Here is a 17,360-nt window from a genome sequence, read left to right on the forward strand (position 1 = left end):
ATGTATCTCCACCCCCACGTGCACGTGCGCACTCCACACTGCTCCCTGTCTGCTTCATCCCTCCTCCTTACCTACAGTGTATTGATGGACAGTTTTTTTTTCGCTCATCTTAGTGTCAGATTTTCACCTTTGATGTAACATTCGTCTTTCCAGCAGATCTGGTATAATTGTTACAGCTTAAAATAATAACTTATTCAAATCACTGCTTGTATCCCCCACCTTTTCACCTTTCTTCCTTTTACTCTCTTCCACCCTCCCCTCACATTTTTCCCCTCTCCCTCCCCACACACACTAAATGTAACAAATAAATAAAAAATAATACGACAAAAAGGGGTTTATACAAATCTACACTCTAGTTTCTTGAAGCTATATAACCTCTTTTTGTGATAGTAAAACCTGTCCAACACAAAAAGCCTTCAGCTCTAATCTGTTTGCTCAGCTGTTGGACAGAACAAGTTAGAAAAAAAATAAAAATAAAAAAATAAAATAAAACCGGGAGCTCAAAAGACTTTCAACTTTTATCAGCAGTAACTGAAATAAAGTTATTTTGTAAAGAGAACCCAAATTATCTGGAGCCAGGTCAGTTCCCCAGGTAACCACTTGGGGGCTTGGTAAACAAGTGAGCCTCATTACCTTCAATATGAAACACACTGTTATAGACTGGCTTAAAAACCTGTTTCATTCATAAAAGTTTGAGCGATTTATGAACCAAAGTATTTTATTTTGAAATTGTGACCATAAACAGGGAAGCAATCTTGTGGTTGACAGGTGAACACTGAACCCCTCAGCTCTACAACAGACTTCTTGGGAGTGTCCCGGCATGTGAGGCTTGTTTGTGGCGCTTGTTCAACCATTTTGGGAAACCGTTTGATGATGTCATATTCTGGTTTCAAACCGGTATCAAATTATAATATTGACCTGTTTTTTGGGTTTTTTTGAGCAGCAGCCTCGGTTTTAGTCAAAGGTTGTTGTTTTAGAGACTGAATTACAATGTATCTAAAGCTGATTGTATATAAAAACGGTTAAATAAATGTAATTCAGTTGTTTCAAATCAGTCCTAATTATGACACCCTCATCTCCAAGCGTGTTGCTTCTTTTACACAAGAGGTTCTTGATGTTTTTAACCTGCTTAACTTATATTATGGCAATATTATCAAATTAAAGGACTGCAGTTTGTCAAACCAGGACTGAAATTATTCCTAGTTAAGTGTTTTATATTTTTTTCCTCCATAATCTGAAATTTGTTGCAGATTTTTGAAGGGACAGCTTTGCTTTGCTGGATGAATCAATTGAGGCCTAAAGACCGAAACAAACATGCTATTTGACAGGAGAACACACCATTTAGTTACTAAATATGAACATTAGATGCACAAAGCTTCTCCAGTGGGGTTTCCAATAAGGACGGTGTTTGCACCGTCAGCTTCTAACCTGCTGTCATCATGATCTAGATGACTTTCATTAACCTTTCCTCCCAATCCTTCGTTTCCCTCTAAAATGAAAACTTCAGCCTGTTGGCTGGTCAGCATGTGGCGAGGATGGTGTGGATGTTATTAAATAAAAGTGCAGGAATTACTAACTGTCACCTGCTTTCATACAAATCAGCAGCTCGATAGCTGTATAATTAGGTGGGTCGTGTCCAGATTGTGTCTTTATGAACTGGCCTGTTTCCCTGCGTGCTGCAGTGTAATCAATAGTTCCCTTTGATGCCCGTGTAGGCGGTGTTTCAATATTAGCGCCATTGTTTAGCTTGTGGGGTTCTCATGACCTCACCCCATCACAGCGGATTATTCATCCCGAATGCTAGTTGTCTTGCTGGCTTTGCAAGCCCACCCCTCAAAAAAAAAAAAACTGTTAATGAGGAAGCTGCGGCCGGTGTGCAGCATTGTGGGAGCTGCCTGGCAGTCAATTGACCTCAATTCTGTGCAGGCCTCTGTGCGCGGGGGCTGCCTGGGTGTTTGCTTCCATAACCCTGCTGAACTTCCAGGCCCGTCTCAATAAATCAAGAGGCAGTTAATGAGATTAGAGGCCCGCACAGATCGATGAGGACAGCCTGAGCTTCACCGTCCCCTCACAAACAGCCAAAATGATCCCAGGAACGATTTTCCTCCTCTCTGTATGGGAGTCAGTAGCTTGTCTGGAGCAGACGGGGAGCAGCTTCTCTCAGAGGGGCCAGATGACGTCTACAGTAAAGCTCCAGTTTTCAGAGAAAAGAGCGAAAGCGGGACACTGCTGATGTGTGACGCAATCCCATCAAGCCTCCAGACGGGACAGATTATTGTCAAAGATCGCCGACTGGCATCTGCAGCAAATCTGTGCAAGAAAAAACCAAACATCCTCCTCGCTGTGGTTAGCATTATGTAGAAAGGGTTAACGTGTGTTTATCTGCTGCATGAGGGGAGCATGGGGGCGCGCCTGGAGTCACGCTCCCCGGCTGTTTTCTCCTCATTGTTTTTATCCAGGATGACTCGCTGCCCCTTCATCTCCTCTCTCTGCTCAAAGCTCAGCAAAAGGCCTGAAGATCCCGCCCCCCGATAAAGATCACTGTCAACCCCCAGAGCAACCGCTCCTATCAGGCGAGAGGACAAGCACTTCCAAGAGCTTGGAGGAGGGACTGTGTCTGAGAGAGGCTGTGACTGAGATTAAAATAAAAAAAAAGAGGGAAAAAATATCATCCAGCCCTGGTGAAGCTTTAATAACCCCCCCAGGAGGCTTCCGAGACGGGCTGGCCTGTGATCAGAGGGGTTCTTGGCCTGTAGGTTTCAGGTTTCAGCTGATAGGAGATTTGAAAGGTCACCGCCAGGAGTCTTGGATACCTGCCGACCTGAGTTAAAATGAAGAAAACTCTGCGCACAGAGTTCAGGGTTTCCAGGCAGATGCAGCAGCTGCACCACAGAAGAGCTTTTAACGTGTCAGACAGCCAGCAATACCTGAAAGACTTTAGAGTCACCCACATGTGACCCGCAGAACACGGATCTCCTCCAGACTCTAAAACATATTGAATCCTAGAGATTGTAAGACAACTAAGTTCGGTAACGCTTTCTTTTACAGTACAGTACTTACAGTGTACTTAAGTGGTATTTACATGGTACTTATAGTGTAACCACTGGGTACTTTCAGGGTACTTACATGGTACTTTTTATGGAATTTACTGGGTACTTACAGTGTGTTTACATGGTACTTTCTATGGTACTTTACTGGGTACTTACATGGTACTTTTTGTGTCTACTCTGTACTTACATTGTACTTACTGTGTATTTATATGGTACTATTTGGTTCATACCTATGTGGTACATACTGGGTATTTATAATATTCTTACTGGGTATTTACATGTTGTGCAAAGGTGTCTTTTATGGTACTTACCACATGTAAGAACAAGGTAAGTACAAATAAAGTACCTTGACCTTTAGGTCTGCACTCGCTGCACGTTTCATGGTATTTACCATGAATTTACCAAAGAAACTACCCCTTAAGTACAGTGAAACTGTAACTGTAAAATAAAGTCTGCCCTATTTCCACTCAACTACATGGTACTTTCATTACTAAATACCGGGTATGTTCACTTGAATAGTACTTGGTACTTACCCCTTAAGTACAGTGAAACTGTAACTGTAAAAGAAAGTCAGCCCTATTTCCACTCAACTACATGGTACTTTCATTACTAAATACCGGGTATGTTCACTTGAATAGTACTTGGTACTTACCCCTTAAGTACAATGAAACTGTACTGTAAAAGAAAGTCAGACCTATTTCCACTCTATTACATGGTACTTTCATTACTAAATACCGGGTATGGTCACTTGAATAGTACTTGGTACTTACCCCTTAAGTACAATGAAACTGTACTGTAAAAGAAAGTCAGACCTATTTCCACTCTATTACATGGTACTTTCAGTAGTAAATGCCACTTATTACCTTCCCGTACAGTGTACATGAACACACTTGGTCTTCTGACCTCACCACATGAGACAATGCTAACCTGTTGGTAAGGGTAAAGTAACTACATTGTAAAAAAAATATACTGGCCTGATTACTTCTTGTAACATGAGGCAAGTTTAAAGAGAAACAAGACAGCTGTGAAAACAACAATCTTTAATATGATACATGTCTGCAGCATACAAAGTGTCATCACAATGAAATAGGTTTTAAGTACAAAACAGTACAAAGGAGAATTCTAAAAAACACATTATTGGCCTGAGGGTCGTGCTTTTTGTCCAGTTTGGTAAAGGTGCAGGACTTCTTCAGGGTTTGTAACTGCAAGAAAATTCACAATATGAGCTCAAGTGAACATAAAAAGCATAACGACTTTGATGAAATACAAAATAAATTGTACTTATTTAATCATTTCTGTAATGAGTTTGATAAATCTCTATGAATTTTTTTATCGCTTTGACTGTAATGCTTGAAATTAATCAAGTACTATCCTCATTTAAAAACATGATAATAAATTATTCAAAACTTAACTTTTTTTAAATATTGTTCTAAAAATGAACTTTTTTAAATATATATTATATAATGTCAGGAAAATATGTAAAACAACAAGGCTAAATAATTAGTTTTAATACTAAAATCCCCCCGAGTGTGTGTTTTTGTTAAGTATGCCAGGGGAAGTAAAGTTGCAAATTCCCAGCGCACTTGAATGCAGCACAACTACCCCCAAAGTGAACGTGCAGATTAATCCGGAGAGCCTCGAGGCGCGCGCAACAGTTTGAATTTCTCTTCATCTGGCAGGTAAGCCAGTGTTTTTTTTTTTTTTTTTAAATATTGGATAAATTACATGTAAATATTTAAACTGATCAAACTTTATAAAGAAGCTAACCTCGTGATTTCAAGCCGCTATCTCTGTGTTTGAAACATGACGTAAGAGCATGTCTACCTTACTGCAATAATTTCAGTTATTTCATGTATACATTTTCAAAGTTTGTAATGAAAATCTACAAACATTTTTGTTACTTACCAGGAGAGAGGCACCTGTAAAACAAGCACGTAGCCTAAATGATAAAGTCTGTTGTTCTGTGCTCGTTTGACTGAGCGCACGTCTTTCTGGGAAAATCAAAGGAAGGCGTTTATTTAAAATAATGATGACGTACTTCCGTCTTTTTACCGCTTTAGATCAGTTATGGTGAAGAAGACATCCCAGACGAATCCGTGAAGCCACAGGAGAGTAAGCTAAAGTAAGCTAAATCCACCAAGTGGACATATTATTTACATTAATGAAGAGTTTAAATGCCGTTTCCCCATTTTCTTTTCTTTCGCCGTTTTTATTTTATTTTAATTTATTTATTTATTTTCAAATATGATAGAGACAACAATACCACCCAACAGTGAATGTAAATGTTTGAAAATTAAAACATATTTTTGTGAATAACTGTGTTGAATTTGAAATTGCCTATTTATTTATTTTTTCCTTTTCTTTTACACTGCCATGTTTTTCATGCTAATGCAAATTGTAGGTGCGAATAATATTTATAAAGAAGAAATACACACAGCAATTGCCAATTAAAACATTGCTTTTGTCATTCTTTGTCTAAACAAATTTGATTTTTTTATGGCAATTTTGATTTTTTTTCTTTGATTTCTTTTTTGTTGTTCTTGTTTATGTAACTAAAATATAAACTTGTGAGTAATTTATTGTCATGTTCATAAATGAGGATAATTGATTAATTTCAAGCATTACAGTCAAAGCTATAAAGAATTCACAGAAATTTATCAAACTCATTACAGAAATGATTAAATAAGTACAATTTATTTTGTATTTCATCAAAGTCGTTATGCTTTTTATGTTCACTTGAGCTCATATTGTGAATTTTCTTGCAGTTACAAACCCTGAAGAAGTCCTGCACCGTTACCAAACTCTGCTGAAGAAATTTTGACGGACAAAAAGCACGACCCTCAGGCCAATAATGTGTTTTTTGGAATGCTCCTTTGTACTGTTTTGTACTTAAAACCTATTTCATGGTGATGAGACTTTGTATGCTGCAGACATGTATCATATTAAAGATTGTTGTTTTCACTGCTGTCTTGTTTCTCTTTAAACTTGCCTCATGTTACAAGAAGTAATCAGGCCAGAATATGTTTTTACAATGTAGTTACTTTACCCTTACCAACAGGTTAGCATTGTCTCATGTGGTGAGGACAGAAGACCAAGTGTGTATGTACACTGTACGGGATGGTAATACGTGTACATACCCAGCATTTACTACTGAAAGTACCATGTAATAGAGTGGAAATAGGTCTGACTTTCTTTTACAGTTACAGTTTCAGTGTACTTAAGGGGTAAGTACCAAGTACTATTCAAGTGAACATACCCAGTATTTAGTAATGAAAGTACCATGTAGTTGAGTGGAAATAGGGCTGACTTTCTTTTACAGTTACAGTTTCACTGTACTTAAGGGGTAGTTTCTTTGGTAAATTCATGGTAAATACCATGAAACGTGCAGCGAGTGCAGACCTAAAGGTCAAGGTACTTTATTTGTACTTACCTTGTTCTTACATGTGGTAAGTACCATAAAAGACACCTTTGCACAACATGTAAATACCCAGTAAGAATATTATAAATATGTATGTACCACATAGGTATGAACCAAATAGTACCATATAAATACACAGTAAGTACCATGTAAGTACAGAGTAGACACAAAAAGTACCATGTAAGTACCCAGTAAAGTCCCATAGAAAGTACCATGTAAACACACTGTAAGTACCCAGTAAATTCCATAAAAAAAGAACCATGTAAGTACCCAGTAGTTACACTATAAGTACCATGTAAATACCACTTAAGTACACTGTAAGTACTTTACTGTAAAAGAAAGCGTTACCCTAAGTTCTACAAATGACCAAATAGCTGATAGAAACATTTGGATTCCCCCAAAAACTTTTGCTCAAATGTTTCTGCAGACTGACATGGCAATGGAGGAACTTTCTAGAAGGTATGTGGAAGGTGTTAGTCACCTACCCTGTGTGAACGTAGCTTTAGAATCCCATTTGTCAACACAGCTAAGTCTGTGACTTCTGTTCCCTGCATTTTATACCCCCTTCCTCCTCAAGGGTGGGATGACTTGGCATTAAACTCCTATATTCCGGACAGTAGTCAGACTCGGTGGTGGGAATGTGACGATGAGGGGATTGCTGCCTGTGTTTTAAGCAGGCAACGTGATTTGAAATTCTTACCAGTTTAAAATATTTTTTATATTAGTGATGATCGGTCAGCTCATCCTTAAAAATGGGGTTTTCTTGGGTAATCAATCGATTGATCCATTAAGTAGGAATTGCGTCTGATTTTTTTTTAACAGAAGACCAACATTTTTTTTTCTCCTAAAAACTTTTCAAGAACATAATTCACTTGGAGTCAAATTAGTTTATTGATCGTCATGTAATAACTATGCAAAAGCTTTTAAGAAAATAGAAAGATCTGAGGCTTGTGGAGTCCTTACTGAGTGACTCAAGTATTTGTGAAGAAAGTTGATGTGAACACAACTGTGGTTCATCAGGGAGCGGTTAAATGTCAAATATGTCATTACATTTCTGTTTGTTCTTTTATTTTGTGCTACCGAGTCACTATATGTGATTTTTTAGCCACTAAAGCGCACGCTTACTGTTTTATTTGTTAATGCGACTTATGGTTTTTTAGCTGCAGCTTCTACTCCAAAGGTCTTTTTTAAACTATACTGTTTGTGCAGCTTTGTGTTAACGTGTTTTTTTTTTTTGAAACTATTGCTTAACTTAAAAAAAACACCTCCATCTTGGACTTTGATGTAAACCTGAAGCTTCACCAGGACATCATAGAGGATTTCGTCCAAACATTTGCCTGAATCTGCAGCTGTTGGCTTTGAGTCAGGCTGAGTGAGCCTGTCTAAATTCAGCTGCAGATCCACTGAAAATGGCCCAAATCTGAGCCTTTGCCTGGACATTAAGTCAGCTTACCACAGTTGGGGCTAACAGTTGACAGATTACATTCCATAACACAAGCCGGGCTCGTTTCTTGCAGCATTTGGTGTCCGTCTGGCCTGCGTAACACTTGTCTGAGCTGTAGCTTGGCTTAAAGCGGAGAAATCTGATGTGAACCTGTCTTCTGTGTGAGCCCCCGGCTTTAGTGTCTGCCCATCTGCAACATGGAACCAGGGCAAACAAGCTATGCAGCTCCTGTTACAGTAAAACTTTCAGTTTCTAAAAGATCTGTCACAGGATCCTGTATTGCTTTTAGCATCAGCTGTACTCCTAATGCAGACTGCAGGGGATTGGAACCCAATCTGAGTATAATTCAATCCTCCGGGATCAATGCAGTCTGTCTGTGAATCTGTTTATCGTTAGGGTTTTTCAGCAAAAAGCTGCACCTCAGACAAACAAAGCAGTGTTGGATGTTAGTGTGGATCCCAGTCTCTGTGTTTTGAAAACACTCAGATCTGCTTCGGCCTTGCTGCCGTTTCTGCTGTGTCACAATCCTTTCTGAAATTTGTCGGCAGGCTTTTTTGTGCAGCTTTTTGTCCTTCAGACATCTTGTCAGGCACATTGTCACAATGCAAATTAAATTGGAGTGATGACAGCTTCGTCATGGCAATGCGGTGCGCCATTTAAGCTTGTGTAGAGCACGCCGCATTTGAGACCTTCCACCTGAACTGTGCACCTCTCACACAAACCAGTCTCTACTTTTTCTAATCTGTAAATCCACAAAGTCTCTGAAACCTCATCGCCATGTTAAACATCTGTCACCCCTTGTTTACACTGGTTCCTCTTCAGTGCATCTCCGTTGTGTTGTGTTAGGGGTCCGTCTCAAGACCATCCGTTAGTTTACATTGTCTCTGTTGCATCTCTGGTCCGTTCCCCCGGAAGAGTCATTTGCCCTGATCCTATCCCCTTGTCATCAACATCCAAAACTTTAGCAAAAATATCAGGCCCCATGCCCTCTCCTTCCTCACTGACTCCTTGTAAAATGCATGTTTTGAGTCATAAATGTTTGTCATCCATGGCAAAAGGTTTTTATTTTTATTTTAAAGTTTTATTTTGAAAGTACAATGGAAGTTTTTATTTTAAACCTTTTTTTTCTTGTTTTTCTGGCTTTTTACTGAGAAATTGACGGCATAAAAATAGAACTCCTACGTAAAGCTCGCGTTGTGATACGGTAGGGCCGGACTTCAGACACAACAATGTTGCCATAACATTTATTTCATTTCCTTTTTGCTCATCTTTTGGTTTTGTCCATTTGTCCTTTTCTTCTAGTTCTTTTTTTGTATTTTTTTTATTCTGATCCTTTTCCTTCTCACTTTTATTAGTTTTTAATTTTCATTTTTAAATAATTCTTCCTTTTTCCTTAAGTTTTTATGTTTCTTTTGCTATTTTGTGCTTCTTTCTTTTAATTGTTTAAAAGTCGTATTTATGCAGTTTATGAATGCAACTGAAGTGTTTCATTCCTAATGCCTTAGTAATAAAAGAAGGCTTCCCCCAGATCTTTATTAACCCACCCTGGAGAATCTGAGGGTCCGAACGGGGAAGTGAACCCCGAAGGAGGATCCGCCTTCGGCCCTGGAGAAGGTCTCCCCCGCGCTTCTGACCACGGTCGGAAAGGAAAAAAAGTCATCGCGGGAAAGTTTCAACACCACACTCTGCCATTTCACTGGAAATTTTTTCAAAAACCGCCCGGTTGCGATAATAGCCCTGGAGTTTGGCCTGAATAGAGGTGTCACTCCAAATATTAATCTGATCGGTGACCTCGCTTCCCTTCCACTGACTGGTCTCAGCAGCTTTATCTGCCATGGTGGATGTTTCTGTTCTCGTTCCCGCCTACTTCATCGCAGAATTACGACGTTTGTAGCATATCAATGACGTACGGGTCGGATTTATGAGGCCTGGCCGTTCAGACGGCCGTCGAATTTGAAAAGATCAGATACGTATCGGATTCAGGACCACAAACCCAAGTGGCCCGGGTCGTATTTGAAAAGATCGGATCTGTTTCATTCAGACTGTCATGTAAAGATCAGATACAGGTCACGTAGGGGCAAAAAAAATCAGAATTGGGTCGTTTCAGCCTGCAGTGTGAACGTAGCCTTTGATTCGATCAAAGATATTTTGCACATGTGACCGCGGTTACTGAAAAGCTTGAAATGTCAGTATAGCAGTAGTAAAAGGATGTTTTTTTCTGATTATGTTATTTTTTCGAATATCAACAAACGTTTTTGTACGTCTAAATCTACAAAGTATGCACAAATTTTCTTTAAAACATGGAAAGCAGGATGTGAATGCAGTAGTAGAATGTAGTAGAACCTCAGGTTAGTTTTACACATTACAACCACTTAATTGTGTTCAGATTGTTTACTATCCACATAATAATCCATCACCGAGTTCTGAATAAAAGGGAAAATTTAGAGTCCATGTTGGGGATTTAATAGGATCCCTGGACTCCGCTCCTCCTCAAAGCTTGCTATAGCTTCCAGAGATAACAGTTTGATTATCCAAATTATATTCTGTCTGAGAACAGACGCTCCCAAAGATTAAAATAATTACATTTTTTAAGTTCACCCTATTGCAGATCAAAAAAAATGTAGGAACACTGTATGAGTCTGCAGCTGTGCTTTCTTCTCTCAGGAAGACATTTGCATTTTTCATTTACTGAAGATGTACTAATGTACTATAGGCTGAGTCTAAGATCGCCTTTTTTTTATCAACCTTATAAATTTCAAGTTTTTCCAAATATTTATTTCATTTCTAATTAAATTAACTTATCAAGCTTTGTATGGGATCCACTGGTTTCTTAGGTAACATTTGACACAAGTTAATTTTTTTTTTTTTTGTAAATACAAAATCATTGATAATTTTAACCACGATTACTAATTTATGTAGCTGATTTTGCATTTAACCTGCAGGGGCTAAAGAAAATTTGTTACAAATTATTCAGCTACTTTTGGTAAAAAAAAATAAAAAAAAAAAAAATCATTTCATTTAACATTCAGCCCTTAAATTAGCATCGTTCAGCTACTTTTAGTTTTCCTAAGCTACGTTCACACTGTCTTCTGCAATCAAATGACCACTTCCGACAAAAAGCCTACGTAAATGCTGTTTATGCTTCCGAGTTTGAAATTCTCAAGCCACATTAATGCCTGGCATGTGTTCAAAAACACGGTAAATGCAATTTCATGAACACGCTGTGGCAGGAAGGGGCTTCTTCGTCTTTTGTGTTTTTACTATTCAGTAGCGCTTGTCTGCCAGCTATAATTGGTAGAAGTCCGGTCCGAAAAGTCAAAGCAGTGCAAATCTTGCTTGCGGCTTTTAGCTCTATTCCAACATATGACTGACTTGTTGTCATTTAATTCTTTTTTTTTTAACTTGTCCTGTCCAACATCTGATCAGATGAGAGCTGAAGAGCTCTTGTGTTGGACATGTTTTACTCTCACAACATGGGTCTCATTTAATTCTGGCCAGACACAAGCTGCAATTATTGATTTCCCTTTCATGATCATGTTTACAACTATTGGTACTTCCGTGTTTTAAAAGGACACTATCCACATGTCACTATCATGCCCGAGTCCCTGATTAGTCAAAGTTTCACCTTGACCAATCAGAGACTCGTATTTGGTAGTGAGGTATGGATGGCGTCCCTTTTCTGTTCACCAAAGTGCCAACCATTTGAAAATTGACCACAGAGGAAAAATTTATAATTATGGTTTGTGCCTGGCTGGAATTATATAACACCAAGTAAACACCAAGATTAGCGAGATTTGGACCATTATGACATTTCATACCAAGCCTTTTCCAACTATAGGTTGCCTACATGTCAGTTAGCAATGGTCCAGTGTTAACACCATGGGCAAAATGCACATTCAAGAATGGGCTTTAAGCATTTTCTTGACTGTGCGTCACATGCCCGGTGTGAACGAAGCATTACAGCCTTCTTTTTTTTAAAAGTGAATCTAGCCTTAGTATTAGGTTGTCAAGCTAACTTCAGTTTTCTGAAACTATTCAGATACCTTAGCTAAACAAACTTGGGTTTTAGGGTTTATACAACTAATTTTGGCTTTTCTGCAAATCTTTATAGAAAACTTTACCAAAGTTTTTCTACATTTTGTTGCCTTAACTCTCCATCAGCCTGGAGGGACTGTTCAAGATAAATTTGTTACATTTGACACACTGCTGTTTTTAGCCCATTAATTATTCAGCTCTATTTTAGGCGTATCTGCTGGTTTACATTTTTTTGCCATTTGTTCAGCTTGTTAGAAGTAATCCAGCTAATTTAATTTACTAAGTCTAAAACAGTTTTGTTTGCTAATTTAGATCTTATTGTATTGATCAATGAGGAGTACTAAGAAGCAAAATAAGGTTTTATCAACACAACAATGAAATGCCTTTTCCAGAGGAAACACAGTTTGTCTACTTTTTATTGAAATGTATTTTACAACCTGAAAACTTGATTTTTCTGCTGCCTCAACAAGGACACTGAGACTGCAATATGAATGTGGTTACTTTATCAGTTCCCTGATGCTCTGAATAAACACCAGGAAGTGGGAGGCGGCATATTAAAATCCATACTTGCTTTCTTTCTCAGATGAAGTTGTCCAGCTTCCACACCGTCTTGCTCTGTCTGCAGAGCTGTTGCTGGTGCCGGATTGTTTCTGGTGCCATTTACTTTGGTTGCTGACGATTACTCTGAGCATCCAGCAGAGAGACGGCATCCCGCTGCTTCCAGTAAACCAAAAGTGGCTTCACTCTTCAAAGAAGCCGCCTTTGCGGTGCTGCAGGCTTTTATTTTTATATCTGTCACCCACTCACAAAGCCAGAGAGCTGCTGGGAGAATGACATCACCTTGAGCTGAATATTCTCGTTTGGACAAATCCATCTTTTGTATTGTTTGCAGAAATAGATTTTCCTTAGTGTACGCTTGTGTGGGGATTGGCAAAGGCTATAACTTTGCTATCAAATATTACAGATGCTATCTGGCATGTTGTGACAAACAACAGCAGTGGGACTTAAACTACACTGCCTTTCCAAGGCGAGGTGTTTCTGCTCTCCTCTCCTACATGCTTTTCTCTGATACTTCTTTACAGAGTACACACTTTGTATATCATATTCTTACTGCAGGCTTCAAAGCTCTCTGCAGGGCACAATGAGAGGCCGTAAACAAAGGGCTGCGCAGCAGCATGAGAGTGTTCGGATAACACTAACATGACAAACAAACACAGAAACAGGCTGTCAGGCTCTATGTGGCACGACAGTTTTATGTCTGTTAAACAAAATCAACAAAATGTTGATGAGATAAAACTGTATGGTCATTAGTAAAGTCTGGTTTGCTTTTGCACACTGAAGCGGACGATACTGTCTGGAAAAATGTATTCAGTCTTTACAGCTGTTCATTTGGGAGTAATATGAACTGAAACAAGCTCTGACCAGGATGGGAAAAGACAGGAAGAAGAAAAGCGACTACTCTCCGAGTCCTCTGACTACTGTATATGAATAAGAGCCTGCAGCTCCTCACTGGAGTACATTTACCCAGCAGGCATTTTCACCTTTTTTTTTTTAAATTCCTTCGTCTTCAGATTCATGCTGTGAGCTTCCTCCCCTTCCTAATGTATAATGCCTACATCATTTCTTTTCCATGGTTCTCTACTTCTCTTTTATCTAAGAAAAATCTATCAGCATTCATACTGAGGTGAACTGTGCAAGAGTTTATCTGCAAGTAAAAGAAACCTTGTTTTTGAGAAAGCCAGAGTTCTTTTATTTGTTACAAATTAGGGTTTAAGTAAGCTTTCACACCTGCCAAACCTGATTTAGTCCAAGACCAGATCTGTCAGTGATAATGATAACTAAGATTAAATATTGAAGTACTGAGTGAGTAGCTTTATGAATATCTTAGTTATGTCTTTTGGTATCACCGTGACCTATTGTCATGAAGATCTAAAATTATTTGTTTTCATCATTAAATGTTGCTCCTATTTAATGAAAAACTTACTGTTATTATTCCAAGTTTTACTTATAACTGTACTTAGAGCGTGCACCCTCTGTCCTAACCAACGGAAGAGTAATATAAGGGAAGAATTACAGGCTGAAAAAGCAGAAAATTGTCAAATCCATGACTAAAGTCTATGTTCAGTCATGCAAAAAAAGGTACCACAGTTCCAGCATCTCCCCCACCTGCGAGACGAAGGACACGGGAACTGCTAAAACATCTTTTGTCATTTTTTTAATGTAAATCTTCACACCCATTGAAGATCAGCTCATGAGGAAAGAAGGATTTATTTCTTATTCACTGAACCTTTATTGGATTTTATGTACAGTAAAGTAAATCGGTGTGTATTTAAGTTTGGTGTGTGTAGTTGGCTACATTTAGGAGTAGTCAACTAATGTTTGTGTAGTTGAGTCTATTTGTGTGTGATTAGATATGTTTGTAGATTAGTAAATCTGTACTTTGTTGAGTACATCTTTATCCATCTGTGCTTAGTTGTGTATGTCTTGTGTTTCTTTGAGTGTATTTGTGTGTAGTTGAGCAAATTTGTGTGTAGTTATATATGTTGGTGTGTAGTTGGCAATAATTTGTGTGTAGTTGAATACACATGAGTGTAGCTGAGTACAAAAGTGTATTTTGAATATGTTTTGTTCTAGTTTAGAAAATGTATGTGTAATTAGGAACACCTCTGTGTAGTTGAATACACAGAGGTGTATACAATTCAACTAAACACTTTCCGGTTCCGGGTTACAGCGGCTATACAACTATCTTCAAGTGACTTAAAAGTTGATTTTCTCCCCCCCAAAAAAAAGAGAGGTGACCATGGCCCCTAAGAAAAACCAAGCAATAGGTGACTACGAAGACATTAAAAAGATTCTTGATGATACCGGCGGTCGACCCATGATCGTGAGATTGCAGGTTCGATTCCCGCTTTGCACGGCCATGTGTCGGAGTGTTCTTGGCCAAGACACTGAACCCCACCTTGCCTCTGGTGGGAGGTTGGGGCCAGTGTTCGGCAGCGGAGCCAGCATCAGTGTGTGAATGTGTGTGTGCATGGGTGAATGGGACTGTGACTGTAAAGCGCTTTGGGCCTTCAAAAGGAGGTAGAAAGCGCTATATAAGTTTACGCCATTTACAATTTACCATACAAGCTAAGTTGTTTTCTTTCATGGAGCAAGTGAACCCTAAGTGAACTCCTCTCATGGAGCTAATGGAAGAGTTCCAAAGACTCCGAGCTCAAAACGAGCAACGAGATAACCGGCTCGACATTCTGGAGAAAAGACTGGACGATGTGGAACAACAAGCAAAGATGAATAATGTAATTCTCACTGGAGTACTGATCAAACCTCAGGCAAAGCTAAATCCTGCTGGAGTTAGCATATCTAATGCTAATAGCGCTAGCATTGCTAGCAGTTCTTCTGAAACGGAGAGCGATGGAGAGTCTTTGGAACACCAAGTGGAATCATTTCTCACATCTAAAGGGATTTCCTTGGATCTAAATACCATTGCGACCTGCCACCCGCTCCCCAGGAGAAAGAAGACAGATAAACCAGTGATCCTCATCAGGTTTGTGAATCAAAAACAGAAGCTAGCTGTGATGAATCAAAGGAGGAATCGTAAGGGATCTGCTGCTCATCTGAACACCATCTGACCAGAAGGAATGCTGAAATCGCCAAACATGCCAGGCTTCTCAGGAAGCGTAAGCAGATTGAGAACACTTATGTTAAAGGCTGCAGGATTTACGTCAAACCACTCAGTCCACCGGACCGGTCCAACTGGTCTGGACTGGTTGTTAACACCATGAAGGATTTTGAAAAGTGTTTGATCACGGACGTCTGAACCAACATGCATTAATAATTTAAAGAGCCAAATATAATTTCAAGAAATATGGCGCCTGAATTCATCGCTTTCTCTAAGTCTGAAGTGACCCTGATTTTCAGCAAAGTTCTGACCTGCAGAAGTTGACCTCATCTTTCAGTGCCGCTGATAACAGTCAAAGAAGGATATGGACCACTGTCATGTCTGCAGACATAACAGCGAAAAGAACTAAAAACTCTGTTTAAACCCAGAAGAACGACTGTTAGAAGGAATACCAACCTTGGTCATTCAACAGAATATGGACCCTTTTTTATTTTATTTTACAGTATTACCTTATTATAATAATAAAGAAAAAGGCTTAATCAATTATTAAAGATGATTAAATTGATTGATTTCTAATGATATTGCTTCACTTGCTCCAAAAATTGTTTCGTGATTTTTCCTAATGAAACATAATTTGCACATATTTTTAACATTTTTTGCTATGAAGATTTTTGAAACACTGTTTACTACTACTACTACTACTACACTATTTTACTAATATAGTATTATTTTTAATCGTATACATGATTTTTATACTTGAGATAATCTGCATATATTTTAGATAACTGACCTGCATTTGCCATGTTGATTTCTAAAATATTTATTTTTTACATCATAATTTAAGTGATTCATCTTTGTCATGTGCTTTATTGATACTTAAGAATTCTTAATTCTGTCTGAGAAAAGTTAGGCACCGGATAATGATAAATCATGTAATAAAACATTACGGTGGAACAGGGGTGGGGTTATATAAGTTTGCTGCCTTCCACTTCATTTCAAGCAGTATTTAATTTGATGTCAAAAGTTTGACACGTCATTGTATGAATGTATAACTGATGATTGTAATGTTTGTGTGGATTATTCTTATTTGATTGCTTGAAATAAACCATTTCAAAAACATTTGTTAGAAGTTTGATTCATCCGTGTGTAGTTGAGTAAATCTGTGTGTTTTTGAGTATATTTATGTGTCGTTTGGAATATTTCTATGTCATTTGTTATATTTATGTGTATTTGAGTAAAATGTCTATGCATTGTTTAGTACCCTTATGTATGGGTGAGTACATCCATACTTTACCTGTCCTGTTTATGGTCTGGTGCTAACCCTCCTTGGCAGTGTAATATGTACTTGTCATTGCTAATATTGTCATTATGCTCTTTTCTTCTAAATAAATGAAAATTATAAAATAAAATTTTATGTTTAGAGTTTGACGGCTGTAATAATTACGTAGTTAGGATTGTCAAAGTCCATCTCTTGTTTTTTTAAATTGATAATGAGGTGTGTACTGATGCAGTTTTTGTGTCCTGCGTTGAGTTGTTAAAATGTGACTGCAGGAGCCACACACTTTCTCTGCAGCATTTCCTTAGTCCTTTCTATGATATACCTTTTATCTGCAATGTTTTTTTTCTTGATCCATTTGTGCCATGTCAACTGGCAAAAGTGCTTGCACATGCACTTTGCTCTTTGGATCCAGTAATTGGTCTCATTTGCAGTTCTCACCTTTGAATGCATAAAAACGATCCAGCTGCATTTATTTGCATGATAGCTCGTGTTTGCATATGCATGGATGTTGGACA

General features: G+C 38.4%; 1 protein-coding gene across 6 annotated transcripts in view; it reads left to right on the forward strand.

The window, feature by feature from the left end:
- Positions 1 to 17,360, forward strand: part of LOC101162459 (receptor-type tyrosine-protein phosphatase U) — a 202,605-nt gene that overhangs the window by 92,445 nt on the left and 92,800 nt on the right. The window lies entirely within an intron of this gene.

The sequence above is a fragment of the Oryzias latipes genome, chromosome 11, assembly GCF_002234675.1.
Source record: "Oryzias latipes chromosome 11, ASM223467v1".
Lineage (NCBI taxonomy): Eukaryota > Metazoa > Chordata > Actinopteri > Beloniformes > Adrianichthyidae > Oryzias > Oryzias latipes.